At 38.1% G+C, this 26,466-nt stretch overlaps 1 protein-coding gene across 4 annotated transcripts in view; it reads right to left on the minus strand.

The window, feature by feature from the left end:
- The window catches only part of LOC124552104, a 42,054-nt gene extending 15,796 nt beyond the window's left edge, over positions 1-26,258 (minus strand). The window contains exon 1 of one of the 4 annotated variants that reach the window (XM_047126492.1): positions 26,141-26,258. The gene's annotated coding sequence lies outside the window, so the exon portion shown is untranslated. Of the gene's footprint in view, positions 1-25,896; positions 26,032-26,140 lie in introns of those variants that run through there. The other 3 variants (XM_047126495.1, XM_047126493.1, XM_047126494.1) reach the window with 3 other exon arrangements.
- Positions 26,259-26,466: the final 208 nt, after the last annotated feature.

Raw genomic sequence — 26,466 nt, forward strand, 5'->3', positions numbered from 1 at the left:
TTTATACAGCCCAGTAACATCCATTTAGAGAACCCACTCCATGAATCGAAACACCAACAACATATTTCTGAGGGAAAATAAAAAATTTCAAAATGTGATTAAAAAATGTAATACGTTAAAAGGTACATATTGTAGGTGCCCTCTATGCCAAATATAATTCACTCAAAAAGGGTATAAATTTTTTTGTGGTAAGCTTAATGTGGCCTAAACACACACAGAACTCATCATGCCCATATCAGTCACAAAAACTGAATTACATGCACCCTAAAATACATAAAATTGAAAAATTACCTGAAAAACATGGATTTTGTAAGTGAGGTAGCACAAATGGACAAGTGGTATCCAAGCCAAATTTCACACACTACGTAAGTAGACCATAATGATATATATCGCAAAATTTCAGCATGTTATTGCAAGACATTTGTGTAAAATGGAAGTTGACAGATGTATTTGGTGATGTGGCCATTGCTCCACAACACAATTTTGTAAAAACATATCATAAACTCCAGAATGAGATTTTCACTCTGCAGCAGAGTGTGCGCTGATATGAAACTTCCTGGCAGATTAAAACGGTGTGCCCGACCGAGACTCGAACTCGGGACCTTTGTCTAGGTCCCGAGTTCGAGTCTCGGTCGGGCACACCGTTTTAATCTGCCAGGAAGTTTCATATCATAAACTGTTCTGCCTATTCTTATCCTCTCCCACAAATGTTTAATCACTAAGCAAGAACATATAGTCAGATTAACACAACGTATCATTAATGTTTACTGCACCTTAACTGCAAAAAACCAGTCGATTGTGCTTCGAACAGAAGTTCTCCCACACTTTAGCTACTGTACTCTGTATATTGAGTGGCAAATTATACTGTCTTCCTGACACTGTGTTAGGAACTGGAACTGTCATAAGAATATGTTCAAAAGGAAGCCAACACCTGTCTGCCAAACGTGGCCAATGAAATGGTGTTGCTGGTCCTGCTGGGGCCATGAAGTTCACAAATACATCACCTTCTGCTTCACAGCAGTCTGCAACACATCCTCCAAGTACCATTTGTCATCATAGACAGCAATAACATAGCAACCTGGTTGTACGTTGCTGCTTTTGCTTCTGAATTCTGAGTCAGACACACTGTGAAGACCCATGTTGTGCATGAACCTATAGTTATAACCGGATAGTCTGATCATCTGCACATTGGCATAGTCCACTGGAGAGAAGTGACGATGGCTCCTTGTGCCTGCAACAGTTTTAACATGTTCTAGTCTGCTTTTTAGCAACTCTTCGACTGATTTCACCTCATCTTTCGAAACACAGAAAGATTGTATGCCAGAGATATTTTTCTGTACCCAGGTAAATAATTGAAGAGGTGTTAGAATGTGACCTTCTGTAGGGTGCTGCAAACTAGCTCGTGATGCCATGCACTTAATGGTAGCACCAATACCATCACATGCATTTTCACCATGACTTGTTGCGAAAAAATTCCATTCTGCGTGAATCTGAAAATCATGGTAAGGCATGCATAAATTTTTGAGATTTTTACAGTTTGTGAACTGACTAGCTGCCCCATCACTGAAGTATTTCGCAAAATGTATGTGAGGCAGCTTGTTTTTCACATATGCCATGACAGTGCGAATGTTGGCATGAACTGCAATGGCATCATGAATTAAACAGTCACTAAAAACGCACAGGTTCATGACCGACACATCACCTGATTCACTTCTACAGTAAATCACAAATGGCTGGAGAGTTGCTTGACTGTTGACCCAATGATATCCTTGGATGGCATCTTGAACTATAAATGCATAATTTTCAGAAAATTCTAGTATTACTATAATTTCATCTTGTTTCAAATTATCCTTACAAAACTGAAGATAAGCCGATTGTGCTGTTGCTATGAAGCTGTATGTGGTCAGTTTGTCCGTTTTTTTGACAACACATTTCAACAAAATCTTCCACTGTACTCTGCTTTGTTTCAAGACTTGTGCGATCCATGTGTGTCCATTGTTTATAAGAAACAAGTTCATCATCATCCATAAGGAGTTCACCATACAGTTTATTATTCATGTGCTCTGCAAGATTTGCCTTACCAGGAGTCTTTTTACACCTGTGTATCATGCACTGGTAGGAACTGATGTCACATACTAGCAGCTTCATTGCACCTTTGTAATCCAGACGAGAATCCTTTATAGCCATTCTATATTCATGAAGAGGCAAAGTTAGTTCTCTTTGCTGGTGATACAAGTATAGTAATCACACCTGAGAAACAAGAATTAACTGATGAAATTGTCAATACTGTCTTTCAGAAAATTACTAAGTGGTTCCTTGTAAACGGACTCTCACTGAATTTTGATAAGACACAGTACATACAGTTCCGTACAGTGAATGGTATGACGCCATTAATAAATATAGACCTTAATCAGAAGCATATAGCTAAGGTAGAATATTCCAAATTTTTAGGTATGTCCATTGATGAGAGATTAAATTGGAAGAAACACATTGATGATCTGCTGAAACGTTTGAGTTCAGCTACTTACGCAATAAGGGTCATTGCAAATTTTGGTGATAAACATCTTAGTAAATTAGCTTACTACGCCTATTTTCACTCATTGCTTTCATATGGCATCATATTTTGGGGTAATTCATCACTGAGGAATAAAGTATTTATTGCACAGAAGCGTGTAATCAGAATAATAGCTGGAGTCCACCCGAGATCATCCTGCAGACATTTATTTAAGGATCTAGGGATATTCACAGTAGCTTCTCAGTATATATACTCTCTTATGAAATTTGTTATTAACAACCAAACCCAATTCAAAAGTAATAGCAGTGTGCATAACTACAATACTAGGAGAAAGGATGATCTTCACTATTCAAGATTAAATCTAACTTTGGCACAGAAAGGGGTAAATTATACTGGCACTAAAGTCTTTGGTCACTTACCAAATAGTATCAAAAGTCTGACAGATAACCAACAAGTATTTAAGAAGAAATTAAAAGAATTTCTGAATGACAACTCCTACTCCATAGATGAATTTTTAGATATAAATTAAGAAAAAAAATATATATATAAAAGAATAAAAATAAAAAAACACAAAAAAAGTAGTTATATTAACTCAAGTATGTTGTTAAATTATCATGTATTGGAAAATTCGACTCGTTCCACATCATTACGAAATATCGTATTCATGATCCATGGAACTAGTATTAATCTAATCTAATCTAATCTAATAGCAGCAAACATCAGCTTAGCATTTTGATGGGTCTCACATACACAAACATTGTGTGTGCCCCTTGCACTTACAGGCACAACCCATTTTGGCCGAAGATTGAAAAAAGATGATAAACCTACTTTGGTATTGGGATACTTTTCCTTGAATTCAACATATAGTTCTGATATGTTGCATAGCAACAGTCTTTTTTGCATCTGTACATGTACATTTCCCATTTTCACCGTTACATAGCCTTTTTTCCAGGCATTATTTGGCTATAGTTGTTATTTTCATAAAACTCCGACACTAGCACCTATATTTCTGAACTCAATTGCTTACCCTGAGCCTGCTGAAGTTGTGGAAGCAATCCTTAGGTTGCTTTTATTTTCCTAGCTTGCTTCACCATATATGTAGAAACACTGAATTCCTTTGCAGAGTAGTCAATAGACCAGCTGGAAGGCGCAAGGATAAGAATAGCTACTTTTTTCTGGCGAGTGGATATGGCTCATTTTTCTTTCAAATCATGCACAAGTTTGTCCAAATCAGAGCATTTCTGGCATGATTTCTGTTCCTTTGGAGCAGATAGTTCTTCCCTCTTCCACCATTAGTGTGTCAGCTGTTTTGTGTTTTAATTCCATTTGAGCTTCTTGTAGTTTTCTTCTACCATAGCTGAGCCTGTCTCTTTTCCCAACTTTGTGTGTCTTCATGGGAGACAAACCAAGAGCAGTCACTGAAGTATTTAATTGCTCATCCGCTGTGGTTGTAGGTGGCTGATACCCTTCGTCACTGTCATGTAAATTATCAGAATATTCTTCATTTTTTAGCAGTGTAACACACCTGGAATATAACTTTTGTCCTGGTTTCATGTTAAATCCCATGCACTGGTTCACTTTCAATACTGATTTTATATCAATTTCTCTGAGGCTACACTTCACTGTCTTCTTATGAATCCGAAATGGATCAAAACAACTTCTTTGTAGGAAAGAATACTTATCCAGAAACACTTTCATATGATGATAACATACACTAAAGTTTCCTGGAACTGTACTCCTTGTGCCCACAGGGTGTATCCCAGATCTCCATAGCAACAAATCTTGGTCCGATTCATCCAGATCATACAGTACAAAGTGAATGCCACATTTTGTTCCATATGTTGTTTTACGACATTCAGATGCTTGTGCTAGAACCAATACTGCAACTTGTTTGAACAAAAGCACAACTAGTACACTCTTCTGCGTCCATACTGACTTTCCACGACAGTACTGAGCAGTCTGAACTAGAATCTTAGAAACATGAGTAACTTGTAATTGTTGCTTGTTTCCTTTGTTGTTCCTGCCTAACAATGACACATTCTGTCCCTGAAAACTACCATTGTTTAACTTTCTGTTGCCTAATGGTTCCCTACAATTGCTGCAGCTTTATCTGAAACAAGCTGTCTGCATCATCACTATTACTTGCTAAATCGTGTTAAAAGAAATGTAACCAAATACATCTGTGACAACTTTTATTGTACACAAATGCCTTGCAATAACAAGTTGAAATTTTGCCACATATTATATTATGGTCTACTTATGCAGTGTTTGAAATTTGGCTTGGATATAACTTGTACCTTTTGTGCTACCACACAAAATCCATGTTTCTCAGGTAATTTTTCAAATTTTTGTATTTTCGGGTGCATGTAACTCTGTTTGTGTGACTGATATGGGCAAGATGAGTTCTGTGTGTGTTTAGGCCACATTAAGATTACCACAAAAATAATTTATACCCTTTTTGACTGAATTATATTTGGCATAGAGGGCACCTACAATATGTACCTTATAACTTATTATATTTTTTTAATCACTTTTTGGAATTTTTTATTTTCCCTCAGAAATATGTTGTTAGTGTTTTGATTCATAGAGTATGTTCTCTAAGTGGATGTTACTGGGTTGTAAAAATTTCACTGGACTGTGCGGAATAGTTCCAAACTTATTAAGACCTGAAGTTGGGTCTGCAGATAGATTGCCTGATGCGGGTTGCAATTTCCGGGTCACGCCACTTTCTTTCACAAGCCATAATTCTGAAACGAATTGGCAGGGGAACTTAAAATTTTGTATATGAGTGTTCCACACTTGGTAGCATTTGTGTGCTAAATTTCAGCCAAATCTAAGTCTATCGGCTGGAACATTTTCTCAAATTGGCTGAACTGAGATGCAATGGACCCCTAGGTTTTGGTGCCAATAATGGTATCTTCTTCAGAACCTACAAGTAAACCCATATGGACATATATTAAACACTGAAATACATCATCAATCTAATGATTTCATAATAAGGAAAATCGTGATACTTACAAAATTTAAATTATTTTGAGGGCCAAATGTTGGCCATGTCAGAGAATGAAACTAATACAGAATAAAGACACATAATCATAAGATTATGTCTGTCAACACTTAAAACAATAGGAAAAACGTAGACGGAGCTAGGTGGGGCCTGGAATAAGGGTCACACGTAAGCAACAAGGAAACTAGGCGTTGCGAGCAGTTCCATGGCGAGGCTAGGCCAGCGGCCAAGCACACGCGCTAGAGACAAGCTGTCTCAAAATTACTTAGAGCAGCATAAATCTTAAACAAAATGTGACAGGAAACAGTCCTGCAAATGGACAAATGCCTAACTATGGTACAGTACATTAAACAATTTTCCTAAGAACTAGCTACTACGTCAGGGCAAGAAAATTTACATTCAAATATTATGAGGGCAAAACCCCACTACAGTAACTAATAAATTAGCATGGGAGAGACAGGTGTGCGAAGCATGAAATATCGTGAACATGAAACAGGCAAATTAAGAAACACCTTTGGAACTGGTGTCATTACCAGTATAATACAAAATATATGGAGACACAACGTACAAACGCACTATAATAAAGGGGCAAAGCAGATAGGAAACAGCATCAGCCGTTCGAAGTGGACCGTCGGTCAACTCTACTTGAGTAAGGGTTGAAATCCTTCGAAATAATTTCAATTTTTTAGTTGCAGCTATTTTTCTCTAATTTTCTCTATCAATAATAAGATGTTTAAAAATTTGCAATTCTACAAGGTTGTCCAACTTACATCCTTTGACTTCATTATGGAAAAGTTCTGCATCCTCTAGAGGCTTGGGAGCATGGGCAAATTGGACAAGATGTTCAGCAAATGTAGATCCAGGTGTTCCACCATCGCTTTTAGTTAGCATATGCTCTTTAAACCTAACAGACAGGGCTGTTCCTGTCTGGCCAATGTAATAACAGGGACATTCAGCACAAGTGATCTTATATACACCTTACAGGGATGATTTATCAGCACCTTTATTAAGAGAATGGACTACATTCTTTTAACGGTTGTTGGTGGTAGAGTAAGAAAATGTACACCCTAGGTTTTTTAATAAACAACCCACCTTGTAGGATACTGTAACACCATAATTAATTCCGTAAATATTTTGTACTGATTAATTCTGTTTAATGTCAAGTATGTAATTTTCACTATGTGATGTCTTTGACCTATTGTAATAAAGTGGAATGTTGTGTAAAATGTTTTCTCTTTACCATTTAAATTCTTTGCATTAATTGGAGGAAAATGTTATATAAATATGTGGTTTTTGTGTTGACACGTTAATGTATTTAAATATTAAGATTTTTTAAAAGACGTTTGTTTACAACTATTGACAAGCTGGATAGCATGAAAGGTTATCTTTTACTGACACCTTAATGGTTTAATATTTACACGAGTTCATTGCTAGTTTCCAAAGATAATAGTTACAAAAACAATGAGCACTGCTACTTGCCTTCTAGCTAATAAGAGTTTAGTTATGTCAGAACAAGCTAAAGTTTTGATGGGGGCCATCTATAATCCCATCAAACACTTACGTACATAACTCGAGGCCACAGCCTTTACAGTATATACAAACCATAAGCCCCTAACATTTGCATTTTGGCAGAAAATGGTGAGTGTTCTGCACGAAAGTATAATTAGCTGGAGTTTATTCGACAGTTTGGCACATTTTGCGTCTGGATAATGTGGTCGTAGACTGTTCATCCAGCATCAGCACTGTTACAAAAATGGTTGATTTGACGCACCTGGCCAAAGCTCAAGAAGTCGGCATGGAGCTTCATGATTGCCTGGGTGACGTGTCAGACTTGCAGCTCAGGTTTGTTGAAGTTCCAGCCTCAGAAACTAGAGACTATTGTGATGTACCTCATAATAAAACCAGGCCATTCATTCCAGCAGCATTCTATACACAAAAATTTGCCTGTGCTACCTGAGAATTAAGTCGACAGTGAAATTAGTCTGCAGCCATTACATCTGACCAGGAGTGGAGAAGGATTGCCGACAGTGGGCCACGCAAGGTCAGCATAGTAAAGTAACACGGCACGTGCACTGACCTGTAGGTATCATCCCTGATCCGACAGACAAGATTTGCACATATACACACTGATGTAATCAGGCCATTGCTCCGCCACAATGATGGGTAGTATTGAGACGGCATAAGAAGGATGGATGTGCAGATGCATAAACAAAACACTCATAGCCTAGTTTCAAATGGACAAGGGACCGGTATAAATGGAGGCGGGTGGTTCGATCTGCATCCCAGGCAGTGTGGGAGGGGGCTGTTGCTCCTGAAGTAGGTGGTGTGGGAGCAACAGGGAGAAAAGTGCCCCACACCATCAAGGGGGCAGGTGTAGTCTTCTGGTTCTGAGAGACGACAGGAATGCGAGGAACTTATGGGGTCAAACCCGACAGGGGACCATCACATAAAGGCTGAAACGTGTGAGACTCCTTTTAGTCGCCTCTTATGAGAGGCAGAAATACCTCGGGCCTATTCTAACTCCTGGACTCGCAGGGGGGTCAGACACATGGGCCGGCCTTCAGGAGCGCACAGGGAGAAAGAAGAAAAAAAGGAACCTCAAACGATAAAGCAGAGGAACAATAGGAGAAGGTAAACAAAGGAAGAAGAAGAAAAGAAAAAGGGAATGAAAATGCAGAATACATTTCCAAAAACAGCACCGACTTGTTCCCAAGGAACAGCAAGAGGACAGACATGCAGCATGGACGGGAAAAGATGCAGCAAAGGCTGGGGCCTCGTGGTAGACAAGCATGAACCAGTCAAAGAGCACCGAGCCCCCTGGGGGGGAGCTAAATTAGTGTCCAGTGAAACACTATTCCTACCTGGCGAGTTTGTTACTTTGAGCACTGTATCCAGACATGGTGAACACAAAACTTTTGTACATAAGGAATTATGCAGGGATGGAGTTAAACCAGGATTAACACCTCCGTATACAGGCCCACACCAAGTTATCAGAGATCATGGTCAATGGAAAATGAAATACAATCTCTATTGACAGAGTCAAGCCTGCGTTTGTCATATAAGAACCTGCCGGTATCCACCACCATCCTACCAAGCCACACCCCTTGGCTGTTGCAGAGCAACCTGCCCCAGTACCCTTGACGACGATGCCTGCTCACGAGACACACACTGACTGCAGTGTGTGCTTCCAAGAGAAGTGTATGGACAACGCATAGGGCAACACAGAGGACAACGCTGTGCTCTCTCCAGGGGGACTGTGTACAGATTGTTGGAGTTTGTGATCAGCTCGCATCTGACAGCAATCGGCTGATTTCAAAATGTCAGCTTCGATCGTGCACTGGCTGCAAGGAGTGCTGGCAGTTAGCTGCTCTTTGCTGAGATGCATACATTTTATGCAGTGAATGTTTCTGTGCTTCTTATTTTTTTACTTTTGCTTGTTTGCTAATAATGACTGTATGTTTAACATTGATTGCACGTAATTGAAAATATTATTTTTGTTTTACTGTGTTAGATTTATGCCACACTATGTGCAATTAAAATAAAGTGTCGAGTTTGATTGTGCACACAGTCTTCTTCCATGTATGGACACTATACTGTGGTCCGCTGGTCTCGCACTTAAAACTGATGCCAGTGATTAACTCATTATGTGAAGTTTATGCAGACTTATTCTCACAACATACAGTAGAAGCCCGATGTAATGCAGTTGTTGCGAGACAAGCTTTACTCATGCATTATAATGTACCAACAGTACATTGACAACGATCTGTGTAGTGACAAACTACGCATAGGAAGCTAAGAAGAACAAATAATGCAATATTATACACACTGTACTCTATTGCATTAAATTTAAAGAACATTAGAAGTAAAACATTTCAGGAACTAACCAAATAAGGTACAGCAATTAGACAAACTTCACTCAAAAACGGTCCAAACGATAAGATGAGTTTCAATACAGTAACTAAAGTACACCATCAAATACAGTATGATATTTACAACACTGCCTGTAAATTACAATAGGTCATTATTGCACTGCTTTAAACTAGTCAGTTAACTTTCTTTGAAAGGTCATTTCACGCAGTTTCTTTACAGTGTGTTGTTTTATGCTTGTAAGGTGCAACAACTCAACTGGTTGGTTTACTCTGTCGCTCCATTCACATAATAACTTTATTTATATTATCCAAGGTTTCATGTATACTGGGAAAGTCATCTGTACTTTCTTCTTCAGCTTCATCATCATACTCATCCTCTACTGCTTCACTACTCTCATTTCAAACAGCATCAGCATCTACGATTTCCAAAGTCAGTTCTTCATCGTTGACGACTACCCAACGGCTCTAATCTTCAAGATTAATACTGCATTACATAATATCATATGTGGCCTGGATCTCACTATTGTTGAAATCTATTTACTACAGCATTCATCTCTTGCATCTTCTTGTTCCAGCAATTCCTAATAGTGGTTTGCTCAATGCTTTGCCACACCAGGTCAGTTTTCAAGAGCAATGCTGTTTTCTCATCTGAATTTACTGTTGGTGTGAGCAATTAATGGCAATAATGAGTCTTAAATGCCTGTATCATGCACTGCACCAGCCACTGAATTAATGCTGTTGCGTTTCTTTTTTTTCCATTTTCTAATTTCAATAAATCAGGAGATGGATGAGCTGGACAGTGATCCAACAATTAGAAGAGCTGCTTCTCTCAGCTTGAGTAACCATGGGTGCTTTCTCACTGATGGAACAAACTTCTTGAAATTAACTGGTGAACATGTGTCACGTCGTCCAAGAGTTCTGTGAATGCTTGTAAGTGAATTGTTGGGCTTTTACTTTTACCTATTCAAAGAGGTTTCAGTTTAGGACTGCGCAATTTATTTGTGGCGAAGAGGAGGGTTATTCTGTATTTACTCATTTTCAATCCTGTCCTCTTTTTCCTTTCTTTTTCTTTTATTTTTTTTTATTTTTTTAAGAATTATTGTTGGAAGCAATTGATAATAAAATGCTGTTTCACCATAACTTACCAAAAGAATGCAAATTACAGACTCAGAACACAGTGCATACGTTTGGATAATTAACCCTGGACTGACTGCTAACAACACAGACTTGTTGCTATTTTGATGGCTAAACAAAGACTCTATATACTTTAACGGGAAACCAAACACATGATGTTGACATTGTGAATGACTACCACAGACTCATTCACACAATGAAGCACACATTTTAAATGCTAACCCCATTAATAATAATAATAATAATAATAATAATAATAATAATAATAATAATAATAATAATAATATCTTATCTGAAACCTAAAGATCAAGCAGACACAGCAAACACAGCTAAATATCGCCCCATAACATGCCTACCAACAATATACAAAATATTAACTTCAGTCATTACACAGAAATTAATGACACGTACAACACAGAACAAAATTATAAATGAAGAACAAAAAGGCTGTTGCAAAGGAGCACGAGGATGTAAAGAGCAACTGATAATAGACGCAGAGGTGACATATCAAGCTAAAACTAAACAAAGGTTCCTACACTACGCATACATTGATTACCAAAAAGCTTTTGATAGTGTACCCCACTCATGGTTACTACAAATATTGGAAATATATTTAAAATAGATCCTAAATTGATACAGTTCCTAAACATAGTAATGAAAAATTTGAAAACCACACTTAATATCCAAACAAATTCAAATAATATCATATCACAGCCAATACAGATTAAGTGTGGAATATACCAAGGAGACTCATTAAGTCCTTTCTGGTTCTGCCTTGCTCTGAACCCACTATCCAAGATGCTAAATAACACAAATTATGGATACAATATTACTGGAACATACCAACACAAAATCACACATTTGCTATACATGGGTGATCTAAAACTACTGGCAGCAACAAATCAACAACTCAACCAATTACTAAAGATAACAGAAGTATTCAGCAATGATATAAATATGGCTTTTGGAACAGACAAATTTAAGAAAAATAGCATAGTCAAGGGAAAACACACTAAACAAGAAGATTACATATTGGATAACCACAGCGACTGCATAGAAGCGATGGAAAAAACAAATGCCTATAAATATCTAGGATACAGACGAAAAATAGGAATAGATAATACAAATATTAAAGAAGAACTAAAAGAAAAATATAGACAAAGACTAACAAAAATACTGAAAACAGAACTGACAGCAAGAAACAAGACAAAAGCTATAAATACTTATGCTATACCAATATTGACCTACTCATTTGGAGTAGTGAAATGGAGTAACAGACTTAGAAGCACTCAATACACTTACACGATCACAATGCCACAAATATAGAATACATCACTTACATTCAGCAACAGAAAGATTCACATTAAGCAGGAAGGAAGGAGGAAGCCGATTTATCGACATAAAAAACCTGCATTATGGACAGGTAGACAATTTAAGAAAATTCTTTCTAGAACGAGCAGAAACTAGCAAAATACACAAAGCAATCACTCATATAAATACATCGGCTACACCACTGCAATTTCATAACCACATCTACAACCCTTTAGATCACGTAACATCAACAGATACGAAGAAAGTAAATTGGAAAAAGAAAACACTACATGGCAAGCACCCGTATCATCTAACACAGCCATACATCGATCAAGATGCATCCAACACATGGCTAAGAAAAGGCAATATATACAGTGAGACGGAAGGATTCATGATTGCAATACAGGATCAAACAATAAACACCAGATATTACAACAAGCACATTATTAAAGATCCCAATACCACAACAGATAAATGCAGACTTTGCAAACAAATAGAAACAGTAGATCACATCACAAGCGGATGTACAATACTAGCAAATACAGAATACCCCAGAAGACACGACAATGTAGCAAAAATAATACATCAACAACTTGCCATACAACATAAACTAATAAAACAACACATTCCCACATACAAGTATGCACCACAAAATGTACTGGAGAATGATGAATACAAATTATACTGGAACAGAACCATTATAACAGATAAAACAACACCACATGACAAACCTGACATCATACTCACCAATAAAAAGAAGAAATTAACACAACTAATCGAAATATCCATACCAAATACAACAAATATACAGAAGAAAACAGGAGAAAAAATTGAAAAATACATCCAACTGGCTGAGGAAGTCAAGGACATGTGACATCAGGATAAAGTTAACATTACACCAATTGTACTATCAACTACAAGAGTCATACCACGCAATATCCACCAGTACATCAACGCAATACAGCTACATCCATATATACACACACAACTACAGAAATCTGTAATTATTGATACATGTTCAATGCCCTGAAAGTTCCTAAATGCAATGTAACATATACCGTACAGTTAAAAGGAAGTGACGCTTGATCAAGGTCCGCGTCACTTTCCATTTTTAACCAGACATAACATCTGAGAAAGGAAAATAATAATAATAATAATAATAATAATAATAATAATAACATTTCGGCGACTTGCGTGTCGATGAGGATGAAATGATGATGATTAGGACAACACAACTACCAGTCCCTGAGTGGAGAAAATCTCCGACCCAGCCGGGAAGCGAACCTAACCCCGCTGACAAGCATTGTTCTGCAAGCTACTTATAACAATAAAAATCAAAATTTGTTATTATATATTAATTTATAACGTGGAAGAAAGCAAAATCAGAGGGCCCAAAATTAGAGTAAGCTGAACAGATAGTCTGTTTAGCTATAACCAGGATGAACAGAAAATAATTCAAAACTGTAACTATGGATATTATTTCTATTTACACAGGGACTCATAGTGGCCACCAAAAGTTTCTAAAAAATGAGATTTTCTAAATCGAATAATAGGTTGTTGTTGTTGTGGTCTTCAGTCCGGAGACTGGTTTGATGCAGCTCTCCATGCTACTCTATCCTGTGCAAGCTTCTTCATCTCCCAGTACGTACTGCAACCTACATCCTTCTGAATCTGTTTAGTGTATTCATCTCTTGGTCTCCCTCTACGATTTTTACCCTCCACTCTGCCCTCCAATACTAAATTGGTGATCCCTTGATGCCTCAGAACATGTCCTACCAACTGATCCCTTCTTCTAGTCAAGTTGTGCCACAAACTCCTCTTCTCCCCAATTCTATTCAATACCTCCTCATTAGTTATGTGATCTATCCATCTAATCTTCAGCATTCTTCTGTAGCACCACATTTCGAAAGCTTCTATTCTCTTCTTGTCCAAACTATTTATAGTCCATGTTTCACTTCCGTACATGGCTACACTCCATACAAATACTTTCAGAAACGACTTCCTGACACTTAAATCTGTACTTGATGTTAACAAATTTCTCTTCTTCAGAAACGTTTTCCTTGCCATTGCCAGTCTACATTTTATATCCTCTCTACTTCGACCATCATCAGTTATTTTGCTCCCCAAACAGCAAAACTCCTTTACTACTTTAAGTGTCTCATTTCCTAATCTAATTCCCTCAGCATCACCCGACTTAATTCGACTACATTCCATTATCCTCATTTTGCTTTTGTTGATGTTCATCTTATACCCTCCTTTCAAGACACTGTCCATTCCATTCAACTGCTCTTCCAAGTCCTTTGCTGTCTCCGACAGAATTACAATGTCATCGGCGAACCTCAGAGCTTTTATTTCTTCGCCATGCATTTTAATTCCTAATCCAAATTTTTCTTTTGTTTCCTTTACTGCTTGCTCAATATACAGATTGAAGAACATCAGGGATACGCTACAACTTTGCCTCACTCCCTTCCCAACCACCGTTTCCCTTCCTTGCCCCTCAACTCATAACTGTCATCTAGTTTCTGTGCAAATTGTAAATAGCCTTTTGCTCCCTGTATTTGAACCCTGCCACCTTCCGAATTTGAAAGAGAGTATTTATTAACCTGATAGTTTGGTAATTTTCACATCTGTCAACACCTGCTTTCTTTGGGATTGGAATTATTATATTCTTCTTGAAGACTGAGGGTATTTTGCCTGTCTCATACATCTTGCTCACCAGATGGTAGAATTTCATTAGGGTTGGTTCTCGCAAGTCTATCAGTAGTTCTAATGGAATGTTGTCTCCACCCGGGGCTGTGTTTCAACTTACGTCTTTCAGTGCTCTGCCAAACTCTTCACGCAGTATGATATCTCCCATTTCGTCTTCATCTACATGCTCTTCAATTTCTATGGTATTGTCCTCAAGTACTTCGCCATTGTATGACCCTCTATACACTCCTTCCACCTTTCTGCTTTTCCTTCTTTGCTTAGAACTGAGTTTCCATCTGAGCTCTTGATATTCATACAACTGGTTCTCTTTCATATTCCTGTAGGCAGTATCTATCTTACCCCTAGTGATATGTGCCTCTACATCCTTACATCTGTCCTCTAGCCACCCCTGCTTACCCATTTTGCACTTTCTGTCGGTCTCATTTTTGAGACATTTGTATTGCTTTTTGTCTGCTTCATTTACTGCATTTTTTTATATTTTCTCTTTTGGTCAGTTGAATTCAATATTTCTTCTGTTACCCAAGGATTTCCACTAGCCCTTGTTTTTTTACCGACTTGATCCTCTGCTGCCTTCACTATTTCATCTCTCATAGCTACCCATTGTTCTTATTGCTTTCCCCCCTCTTTACAATCGTTCCCTAATGCTCTCTCTGAAACACTGTACGACTTCTGGTTCTTTCAGTTTAACCAGGTCCATCTACTTAAATTTCCACGTTTTTGCAGTTTCTTCGGTTTTAATCTACAGATCATAACCAACAGATTGTCGTCAGAGTCCACATCTGCCCCCTGGAAATGTCTTACAATTTAAAACCTGGGTCCTAATTCTATGTCTTACCATTATATCATCTGACACCTTCCAGTGCCTCCAGGCCTCTTCCATGAATACAACCTTCTTTCATGATTCTTGAACCAAGTGTTAGTTATGATTAAGTTATGCTCTGTGCAAAATTCTACCAGGCAGCTTCCTCTTTCTTTCCTTACCCCCATTACATATTCACCTACCACTTTTCCTTCTCTTCCTTTTCCTACTATCGAATTCCGGTCACCCATGATTATTAGATTTTCGTCTCCCTTCACTATCTGAATAATTTCTTTTATCTCCTCACACATTTCTTCAATCTCTTCGTTATCTGCAGAGCTAGTTGGCATATAAACTTGTACTACTGTGGTAGCTGTGGGCTTCGTGTCTATCTTGACTACAATAATGTGTTCACTATGCTGTTCATAGCAGCATACCCGCGCTCCTATTTTTTTTTATTCATTATGAAACCTACTCTCGCATTACCCCTATTTGATTTTGTATTTATAACCCTATAGTCACCGGACCAGAAGTCTTGTTCCTCCTGCCACCGAGCTTTGCTAATTCCCACTATATCTAACTTTAACCTATCTATTTCCTTTTTAAATTTTCTAACCTACCTGTCCGATTAAGGGATCGGACATTCGACGCTCCGATACGTAGAACGCCAGTTTTCTTTCTCCTGATAACGACGTCCTCCTGAGTGGTCCCCACCCAGAGATCCGAATGGGAGACTATTTTACCTCCGGAATATTTTACCCAAGTGGACAGCATCATCATTGAACCATATAGTAAAGCTGCATGCCCTTGGGAAAAGTTATGGCTGTAGTTCCCTCTTGCTTTCAGCTGTTCGCAGTACCAGCACAGCAAGGCCATCTTGGTTAATGTTACAAGGCCAGATCAGTCAGTCATCCAGGCCAGAGGACAAATGGAAAGATTTAGAAGCATATCTCACTTTGGGAAAGATAGATACTACCTATAGGAAAATAAAAGGGGCTTCTCCAGAAAACAGAAGCAGATGTATATCAAGAGCTCAGATTGAAAACCAGTCCTAAGCAAAGAAAGGAAAACTAAAAAGTGGAAGGAATATACAAAGGGTCTATACAAGGGAGATGAACTTTAAGGCAATGTTATAGAAATGCAAGAGGAAATAGATGAAGACGAGATGGAAGATATGACACTGCAAGAAGAATTTGATACAGCACTGAACAACTTAAGCAAGGCTATGGCAAGAGATGACATTCCGTCGGAACTACTGATAGCCTTGGGAGAGCCAGCCATGGCTAAACTCTTCCATTTGGCATGCAAGTGTGTGACAGGTGAAATACCCTCAAACTTCAACAAGAATGTAAAACTCCAATTACAAAAAAAGCAGCTGCTGACAGGCATGAATATTACTAAACTGTCAATTGAATAAGCCAGTCACAAGATACTAAGATGAATTCTTTACGGAAGAAGAATGGAAAGTCTGGCAGGAACTGACCTTGGGAAAGGTCAGTTTGGATTCCGGGGAAATGTAGGAATACCTGAGGCAGTACTAACCTAACAACTTATGTTAGAAGATAGATTAAGGAAAGGCAAACCTACATTTACAGGATTTGTAGATTTATAGAAAGCTTTTTACAGTGTTGACCGGACTATTCTCTTTGAAATTCTGCAGGTAGCAAGGGCAAAACACTGAGAAAGAATGGCGATATACAATTTGTACAGTAACGAGATGGTAGTTCTAAAGGGTCAAGAGGGCTGAAAGAGAAGCAGTGGTTGAGAAGGGAGTGAGACAAAAAGAAAAGCAATGATAATGGAATGTAGTCAAATTAAATCATGTTATGGAATTAGATTAGGAAACAAGACTCTGAAAGTACTAGATGACTTTTGTTATTTGGGCAGCAGAATAACTGATGATAGCCAAATCAGGTAGATTGACAATGGCAGGAAAAGCCCTTATGAAGAAACATCAAATACAGATTTAAGTGTTAGGAAGTCTTTTCTGAAAGTATTTGTATGAAGTGTAGGCATGTATGGAAACGAAACATTGATGATAAACAGTTTCAACAAGAACAGAATGGAAGTTTTTGAAATGTGGTGCTACAAAAGAATGCTACAGATTTAATGGGTAGGACACGTAACTTTTAGGGAGGTACTGAATAGAACTGGGGATAAAACAAATTTGCAGCACAACTAGAAGAAGGGATCAGTTGATAGGACACTTTCCGAGACATCAAGGGATCATCAATTTAGTTCTGGAGGGACATGGGGGCAGCTGTACCAGGAGACCAAGAGATAAATACAGGAAAGATGTAAGTTGCAGTACTTATATGGAGATGAGGAGGCTTGCACAGAATAGAGTAGCAAGGAGGACTGCGTCAAACCAATCTTTGGACTGAAGACCACCAGAATGACTTATTATAATTTAATGTATATGGGAATAACTTGCACTTTTTTTAGTTGCTTGGGAATTTACACTGGGGAAGATATTCACAATAAATGCAAGCTAAGTAAAGGCCAATGCCGATGACTATTCTCTGCGAAACCGAATTTGTATTTCATGTCTGTGTCTCTGGTGATAATTTTATTTTAGTGTTGGTGTAAGTGTTCTGCAAAAAGTCGAATGATTTGTCCTCTAATTCCATGCTCTTACATGTTCTTTACATTCAGTGCCACATGTTCTCCTGGTTTGACCCATGTATCTTCCATCACATGTATTACATTTCAGTTGGTATATTCTTGACTTCCCATGTAGAACAGTTTCTCCTACTGCTTTTTGAAAACACTTTTGAACTGAATTATTGGTTTGGTCAGCTATTTTTATGACTTGCTCGAAAAAAAAATAATAATAAAATAAAAATATGGATGTTTTGTGTGTGTGTGTGTGTGTGTGTGTGTGTGTGTGTGTGTTTGTGGCTGCATGTCATTGGGCACCACCTTGGGTTTTTTGTTTCTTTCTCAGTTTGTGTTGCTCCTGTTTCTTGTGTTTTGTGTGTGTGTCTGTGTGTGGTTCTGTCCTTGTATTGGTGATAGCTGGGAGTTTGGTCATTTCTTTCTTGATTTTGTTATTGGTGCATACCATACATAATGATGTACAACCACAAACACACCAATAGAATGTCCAATACTATTTAAAAACAAGATATAACAATAGCTGACCAAACCAACAATTCAATTCAAAAGTACTTTCCAGAAATAATACAAAAAATTGCTCTCTATCACAAATCAGAATTATTCCAACTGAAATGTAATACATGTGACAAAAGACGAATAGGTCAAACCAGGAGAACATTTAACACTAGATACAAAGGAAATGTAAGAGCATGGAAGCGGAGAGCAAATCATTCGAATTTTGCAGAACACTTACACCAATGCCAACATAAAATTACCACCAGGAACACGCACATGGAAATCATATGGTCAAACAACAAAAAAAACCACCTCACCGTAAAAGAAAATTACCACACTCAGAAAACCACAACAGAAAAGAAATAACTCATAAATGATCAAATAAACATAGCAAACTACACACTCTTAAATGACCACTTATTATTATAACTTAAAATATACACATATGACCACACAGGTTGGCAACATTCACAAACTACAGGAAAAACGAACAAACAAACAAACACAAACACTGTAATATTATGCTGAGTATGAAAAGATGCAACTGCAGTTCTAGTTCTAGAGTGAGGTGAAGTGTACATAACACCAATGTAGTGTAAGAGAAAAGTGTAAAAGGCCAAAAACTAGGTCTATATGTACAACTAAATTTTCTTTCTTCCTCAACCTTCAATAACAAAAGGGAAAAGCAGTGGTATGCAGAATGTATTAACAAGAGGCAGAAGCATTATAAGAAAATTGCACACCAACGTCATAAAGAAATACAACAACCAAAATGTACAAACATATGAATCCATATTTAAAGAATGAGCACAGACAGTGCTTTGTAAATAAAAGCCAAACACATATGGTGTATAATTTCCTTTCATTAATTGCAGTAAGCTTAAAATGGAGAAATGAATAATATTCATACTAAATTAATGTACTTTAAGATCAATGACTTTGACCAAGCTGCAGTAATTTAATTTGCTAGAATTTTTTTATCTTAAAACTATATTCCATCTTCGAAGGAAAGAAAGGACTAGGGAACACACTGAAAATCACTTGGAGAGGGTGAACTGAATATTACTTCAATCAGACTGCTTGGTTCTACTAATCAGTCTTGCGTAAGTATCCTCTTACCACAAACATTCACGTTCAAACCACGCCACGTACAAACACCCCTCTCTCCCTTGCAATTCTTCAATATCTGCATTCCACGGAATGCTCCATCCAAGGTTTATCATACTGCCAAACAAGTGACTTTCTCACTATTTTGAGAAATGAAATTTGTGCGTGAAAGGTAATGGAAGTTATTCAAATATGGTAATATTCCAATAGTTTGTCAGAGCAACTTGTTCACTTCAAACAGTTCATTAATAGAGATTATTTATAGATGAAAATGAATAGAGGGCAGCTTAGTTTATAGTCATTACCTAAGTGACATAAATCAGTTATCTAATCATACAGAACTGACTGCTTTAAGCATACTTAAGTAACTCAAAGCTAATAGAAACAAAAATATATTAAAATTTTCATAAAGTAAAAACCAAAAACTTATACCTTTTTGGAGTTGCTTGTTGCAATTACTTCCTCGCTGCAATATATTAAAGTATCTCCCATATATAGACACACTAATTCTGCTATAGCTGCAAATGCATTAAACTTAAGCATCTGCAGCTATGAAATTGTAAACAGCAACATGAAACTATCAATTTAACTTATCAGAACAACACTGCAATAGTACGACATTTTGTTTGGTAACCAACTGTCATTACATGAATGTACCTTCTCCCCTGATTGAAATGTGGCTGGAAGATACTGGCAGATGGCAGCTTAGAGGCAGTGTACGAACTGTTTCTGGGTACGTCAACAGGGAAAAGAGGTTACCAAAAAGCTAAGGACCTCGGTTTGAGTCCCAGTCTATTAATCTCTCAAAAAGTTTAATAGCCACTATGTAACTGAAGAATACTGATAGATTCTGCTCAGAAAAGAAGTGTCCCTTAATTTTTTTTAGTCAGGTTTTAACAAGGTAATAAGCATGCTTTGAGAGTGGGTCTGTCAATTAAGGTTTTTCAGAATTTCTGTTGTAGCCTCCCACCTGGGGAATACAGAAACATTTTTATACCACAAGGTTTCCTCTTTATCAAATGAAACAGGGAATCTGTATTGCAGTGTTCCAGTAATTGTGATACAAGATTATAGGTGATGAAATGGAAACAAGTGTTTGGCATCATTTCCCCTTGCGGAGCAGGTCCAGCCACTTTAGTGCAGGTCTTATTACATTCGACACCACATTGGGTGACTTGCACGCCGGATAGGGATGAAATAATGATGAAGACAACAACACCCAGTCCCTGAGCGGAGAAAATCTCCGACCCAGCCAGGAATCGAACCCGGGCCCATAGGATGCCAATCTGTCACATTGACCACTCAGCTATCGGGGCAGACACTTTATAGGTGATGACAGCCAATGACCCTTCAGTGCAGGAACATACCACACTTGAAAACTTACAGGAATTGATGGATGCTGCAAGTAATGACCCTAATGGGTAGGGGAACTATAACAACAGTGTGCTGTATAAAGTTAAGACTTTCGGTCAGACAGTAGGCACGATTGGATAGACTGTGAAGCTGTGGTGACCACTGTGACCAGATGGCATTGTGGTCAGTGCATTAGCCTAGTAAGCAGGAGACCCAGGTTCTAATCCCAGTTCAGCAAAGATTTTCAACTTGCCCCGTTGATACAAATCAATGCCCATTGGCAGCTAATGTCTAATTCTTTTGTGTCTTGTGATCCAAGTGTTTGACAATCAGGATCATTTTAGAGGTAAGTGTGGCTAATTTTGAAGTTTTATACCAAGGCTGGAAAAGATCTCCACCATATCTTCCCAGGAGGTTCAGAATTATTTTAGACATGACAAATTTTAAGAAAGACTACATTCCAGATTTAACCTTTAAATCTTTGTTTTACAATATTTTAGAGAGTTTCATGATTTCAAAATATGTACACTGAGGCAAGGAGATTCCCCTGAACTGTTCAATTATGTTCCCAGGTCATGTATTCAAGGTTTGCCTTCTCAATGGGTACATCATATTTACTGCAGAGTTATATGGAATCTTAAAGACAATAGAGCAGATGAGGCATTTGCAAAGCAAAACTTCATTTGCTCCAGTTCCATTGGTGCCATACTAACATTGCAACAAATGGACCCATGGGAAGGGGAGACAAAACAAATTGGACACCCACCATCCTGCTGGTTACCAAGGCACAAGGGAATCTGGGAAAATGAGCAAGGAAACTAAGCAGCCAAGGAGACCTGCTGCAAACATGGCATGAAACAATGTGCCATTCAACTGCATGCTATCATTTTGCTGGTAAGTTTTGTAACTGTGGGGTGGGGAGTGGCTGGCGGTGAGGGACAATAAACTGACTTGATTAAGACAATTATTTGGTTGTTGTATACATCTTACCAGCCAGTCTGACAGGATGAAGTACACCTGAGCTGCCTCCAAATGGAGCACTGTCCCCTAATACATGGCTTCAGACACAGGTAAGATCACCTAGTTTGCAATGTCTGTGGCACACAAATCACTATACTGCACATTTTAACCGAGTGCATTTTATACTGCGATGAGTGCGTAGAAGCAAATTTAAGTGGGGATCTGCCCTCTATTTTGGCAAATGATGAGATTAGTATGGTGAAGTTTTTGATGATGATGATTTCAGGGCACTCAATGAAATAGTTATGAGCACCTTTGCAGAATATAAATTAAATACTAAGCAAAAATAAAGTTTTTCCTCATAATCAATCTTACTGGGGGCACAAGATCACAGCAGTTTTCCCTAAGTTTACTACACACAACAGAGACTTTAGTCACCAATAATATATTATCCTTCACTGCTTAGAACAGACTGCCAAGGTTGGGGTAACTTTTCGATTGCGCAGCTGTAGAAATCGTGTGGTTTAGAAGCAAAGGAGTCATCAACCCATGTTCACAGCGCATTTTCATCCATAAAGGAAGTTCCCAGAAGATTGTTTGAAAGAAAGTGGAAAAGGTGAAATCTGAGGGCACACAATCAGGTGAATAAAGTAAGTGCAGGCCGACTTTCCAAACGAACTTCTATATAGCGCTTTTTGTCAGTCTAACAGAATGCGGGCAGGCATTAGTATAGAGTAGAATCACTTCACACAGTCTTTCTGGTCATTGTTCTTGGACTGCAACTTCAAGACGACTCAGTTGTTGACAATAAATGAGAGCAGTGATGGTTACATCTCAGGGAAACAACTCATAGTATACCAAACAGTCACTGTTCTGTCAAATGCATTTCATTATCTTTTGTGGATGCACGCATATCTTTATAGGGGAAGTTGCTGCATCATTTGGGTTCAACCATTCCTTTCTTTTTCTTATGTTAGCATAAAGAGACACTTTCTCATCACTAGTGATGATACAGGATGTGAATGGTCAGTGTTGTTCATGAGCCAATTGCAGACATGCACATATGGCAACTGCTGGTTTTTGTGATTTTGGCTTGGAGCATGCGGTACCCGTAAGCCCGACTTTTGAACCTTCCCTATTGCATGCAAATGTTGCACGGTGGTCGAATGACCACAGTTCTTCACATCTGCCAGTTCTTGAGTACACTGGTGTGGATAATTGGGACTAATGTGTTTACACAATCTTCATCAAACCCTAAAGTGGAGAGTCAATCTCAAAATGATCCTACTGCAAATGAGAAAACCATTTTCTTGCCATGCTCTGTCCCATGGCATTATCCCCATAACGACGCAAATGCCTCTGCTGCTGTCACCCCTCTATTGAACTCTAGGAGAATAATATGTCAGAAATGTTCTGATTTCTCCACTTGACACTCATTTTTCTGGTGTCCACCCCATTCACTGTTTCCAAAAGACAAAATGAGAATATGTAAACTCAAATAGCAACAGTAAACTGCAAATAAAAAATGACAATCAATAAATAACCCACAGCAACTGGAATATCAACATTCAAAACAAAACCACTACGAACTTATGCACCAACCTAATACAAACTTGAAAGATTGTTTGCAGTCAGAAAGGAGACCATGGTTTCTTATCAACACATTAAAACAGGTAGTAAAAATGTGCAAGGAAGAATATGTCTACATGCGCATTCATGCCCTTTCCTCACACTGAAACAAAATTAGAATACCGCCATGATATGAAATACTAAATAAAATGAGAATTACCTTATGGAAGTGCTAAAAAGTATTCCCTCGTACATGTGGCTCATTGACCGCATATAAAATCAGGAAGGAACAAACCACTGTAAGAAGTAAATGTTGGGTAGCAGTACTATTCACGGAAATTAGGACTGCTTAAATAAAAACCCAAGTCTCAGTTTAACAATATGTATTAAAGAAGACATGGCCACAGTCAAAATTGTAAAACTGATTCAGATAATGGCTCGATCGCTGACAAACGAAGTGAACCAGCCACTCCGAGATACATTAAAATAACTTGCCTTATAGTTTGAGAAGGGGTCCTGAGAAAACAAACAAGTTGCCTCATTGTTACTTAAAACAGTGGACAAATCATTATCAAGAACAACTGCTGTCCTGTTCTCAGAATGTTAAATGCAAACAAGACATGGTGTTCTGACATAGGTACACTGGTGGATGACACTGCTGGAAAAGGTCTTTTGTGTCTTAGGGTGATGTCCTTTTCTGTCATGTTGCAGTCACTTCTTCCTATCCGTGAGCCTGGAATGATGTTTTCCATGGCAAAACAGTGGGCTTCAGCAGCCTTAATTTGATATCTTCTACCTCAAGTCACACATTCTCCTTGCACCTAACTTTTCTCCTCGACAACACAATAGCACTTGTGGGTACAGCACAGGGAAGTACTTTACTTCACTTGGATGCATCCCTTGTTGTTGTATCTGCTTGCTCATTTCCCAGTATCTTCACATGGCAAGATACTCAGCAGAATATTACTTCCTTACCCTGATGTTAGAGTACATTACGTGTGTCCTGTATGTTTTGTACTGCCTTACCTGCTTGGGTGTATTTGGTGAATGGTCTGTAGGGCATCCAGGGAATCTTAGTAGATAAAGTTATTGTGTCAATTGCACCTCATCTGCTACAATGCCTTTAGGACTGCATATAACTCAGTGTACCTTGAAAAGGAGTATAATCATGAGGACACTGGGAAACAACAGCACAGCTGATGAGAGAATAGCATGGAGAGTCGCATGAAATCAGTCTTCAAAACAACAAACAACTTCCTATTAAGGAAAACTTTTTAACAAATTTATTCCTGAATAACAGTAACTGACAGTTTATGTGTCAATTGAATTCACTATAGATTAGTGACAGTTTGATTTAGAGAAGGAAACATTTGTGAATAACCAAATACAGCTGGTTTTGTATGAACTTGATATGTAGCATTGCTGGACACCTGTTTTAGTCACTGGCAACATCTGTTCCATATTTAAGGCTATCATACATTATCATTACTGTAAGGTAAATTAAGATACGTTGTTATTGGTACATATAATGTACCAAAACATGTATGCATGTTCTGTAGAAAGTAAAAACAAGTGAGGAGGCATAACGTAACTAGGCCCTATTACTAGTTGCAGTCATGTTGACATTCAAAGAGAATTCTCTATGAGGAAAACAATACACGTTCTCATAAATAAAGTCCTGGCAGACCTTACCATGTAAAATTCTTTTGTGCCCTTGCCTAGATATTCTGATGTACAAGAGCGTAAAATTCGACTTGGGAAACCAAGATAAGTGTCCTGCTGATTGCACCAGTCTAGTGCATAGACAGTCTTGCCGTCATAACAAAATACTTGTCACTTTTTAGGAAACAACACTTCATGAAAATCCACATAAAGGATGGAAAATAAATGTTACAGTTTCACCTACACAACGGAATCCTAAGAGATAAGAATGGTAACAGGGGTAGAAGACGAAACCGCCTATAGTTGCTTTCGGAATCGTACTACGCGCCAGTAATTGACGTAAAAATCGCATACACACACGTGGAAGACACGAGTGCTGTCCTGAAACCGTAAAACATTGTTCGAGATCCATTACGGAAACTTGGTAATAAGACAATGCAGTTAGTAAATAAGAATCTGTACGATGACGATATCTACACGTCAACATTATGTAAAACGCTACAGGTACACAACATAACGTGTGTTCGCAATCAATGAGTACCTCTTCAAAAACAGTCGACATATTTTCGTGTGAAGAAGCAAATTACACTGCAGATGTACTTGAGAACTGGCAGTGTCCAAAACTGATTGATATTTTGCTGTTTTCATATCATAAGGTCTCCTACAGGAAAAGCAACTATTTGCATATTCATTAATTTTCATACAGCCATAACCAGTCCTCTACTGGAGCTCCTCACAATCTGACATGCCAAATTTCTCAACTAGAAAAGATACGGAAGGTACTTACCTTTGTAAAGGAACTCAAACTGACGTAACGGCTTATAACTACTTCACAGTAGCAAATTATTATTGTCACATGCCCAAAACATCACCACGCCACATTTTCAAAATTTCTTATCGAACGACAATACGACACATACATCGATAGCCAATGCGTTCTCCGAACAGAAGTGTTCCACCTCTTCAAAAACGAAAATGTTTCTACAAGAAAAATTCCAAAAATCTGATATAAAACAAGGTGTGTTACTCACGTTCCACTCACAGCATAGTGACGTCATAGTGTACCGTATTCCATATTGTGGATGGTCTTGTGTATTCACTATTCACTAGGGCTGGAAAAACGATATCTGCATTCGAACAGGCTCGATATTTCCCGATTCGCCGCAGTGCTCGATAGTCGATACAGTATCGAGCTTGTTCGAACACAAGACGTCTGACTCAAGGGATACGCAAGAAACTACGAAGTAGCTGAAACAATAAGCCATGGCCGTGCATTAATTTCACATTTTCGTGAAACAGGGAGGAAACAGAATTAAATCCTACCTACTGCGGTTGAACAAATTTACAACACAACAGT

This window comes from Schistocerca americana, chromosome 1 (assembly GCF_021461395.2).
Source record: "Schistocerca americana isolate TAMUIC-IGC-003095 chromosome 1, iqSchAmer2.1, whole genome shotgun sequence".
NCBI classification, from domain to species: domain Eukaryota; kingdom Metazoa; phylum Arthropoda; class Insecta; order Orthoptera; family Acrididae; genus Schistocerca; species Schistocerca americana.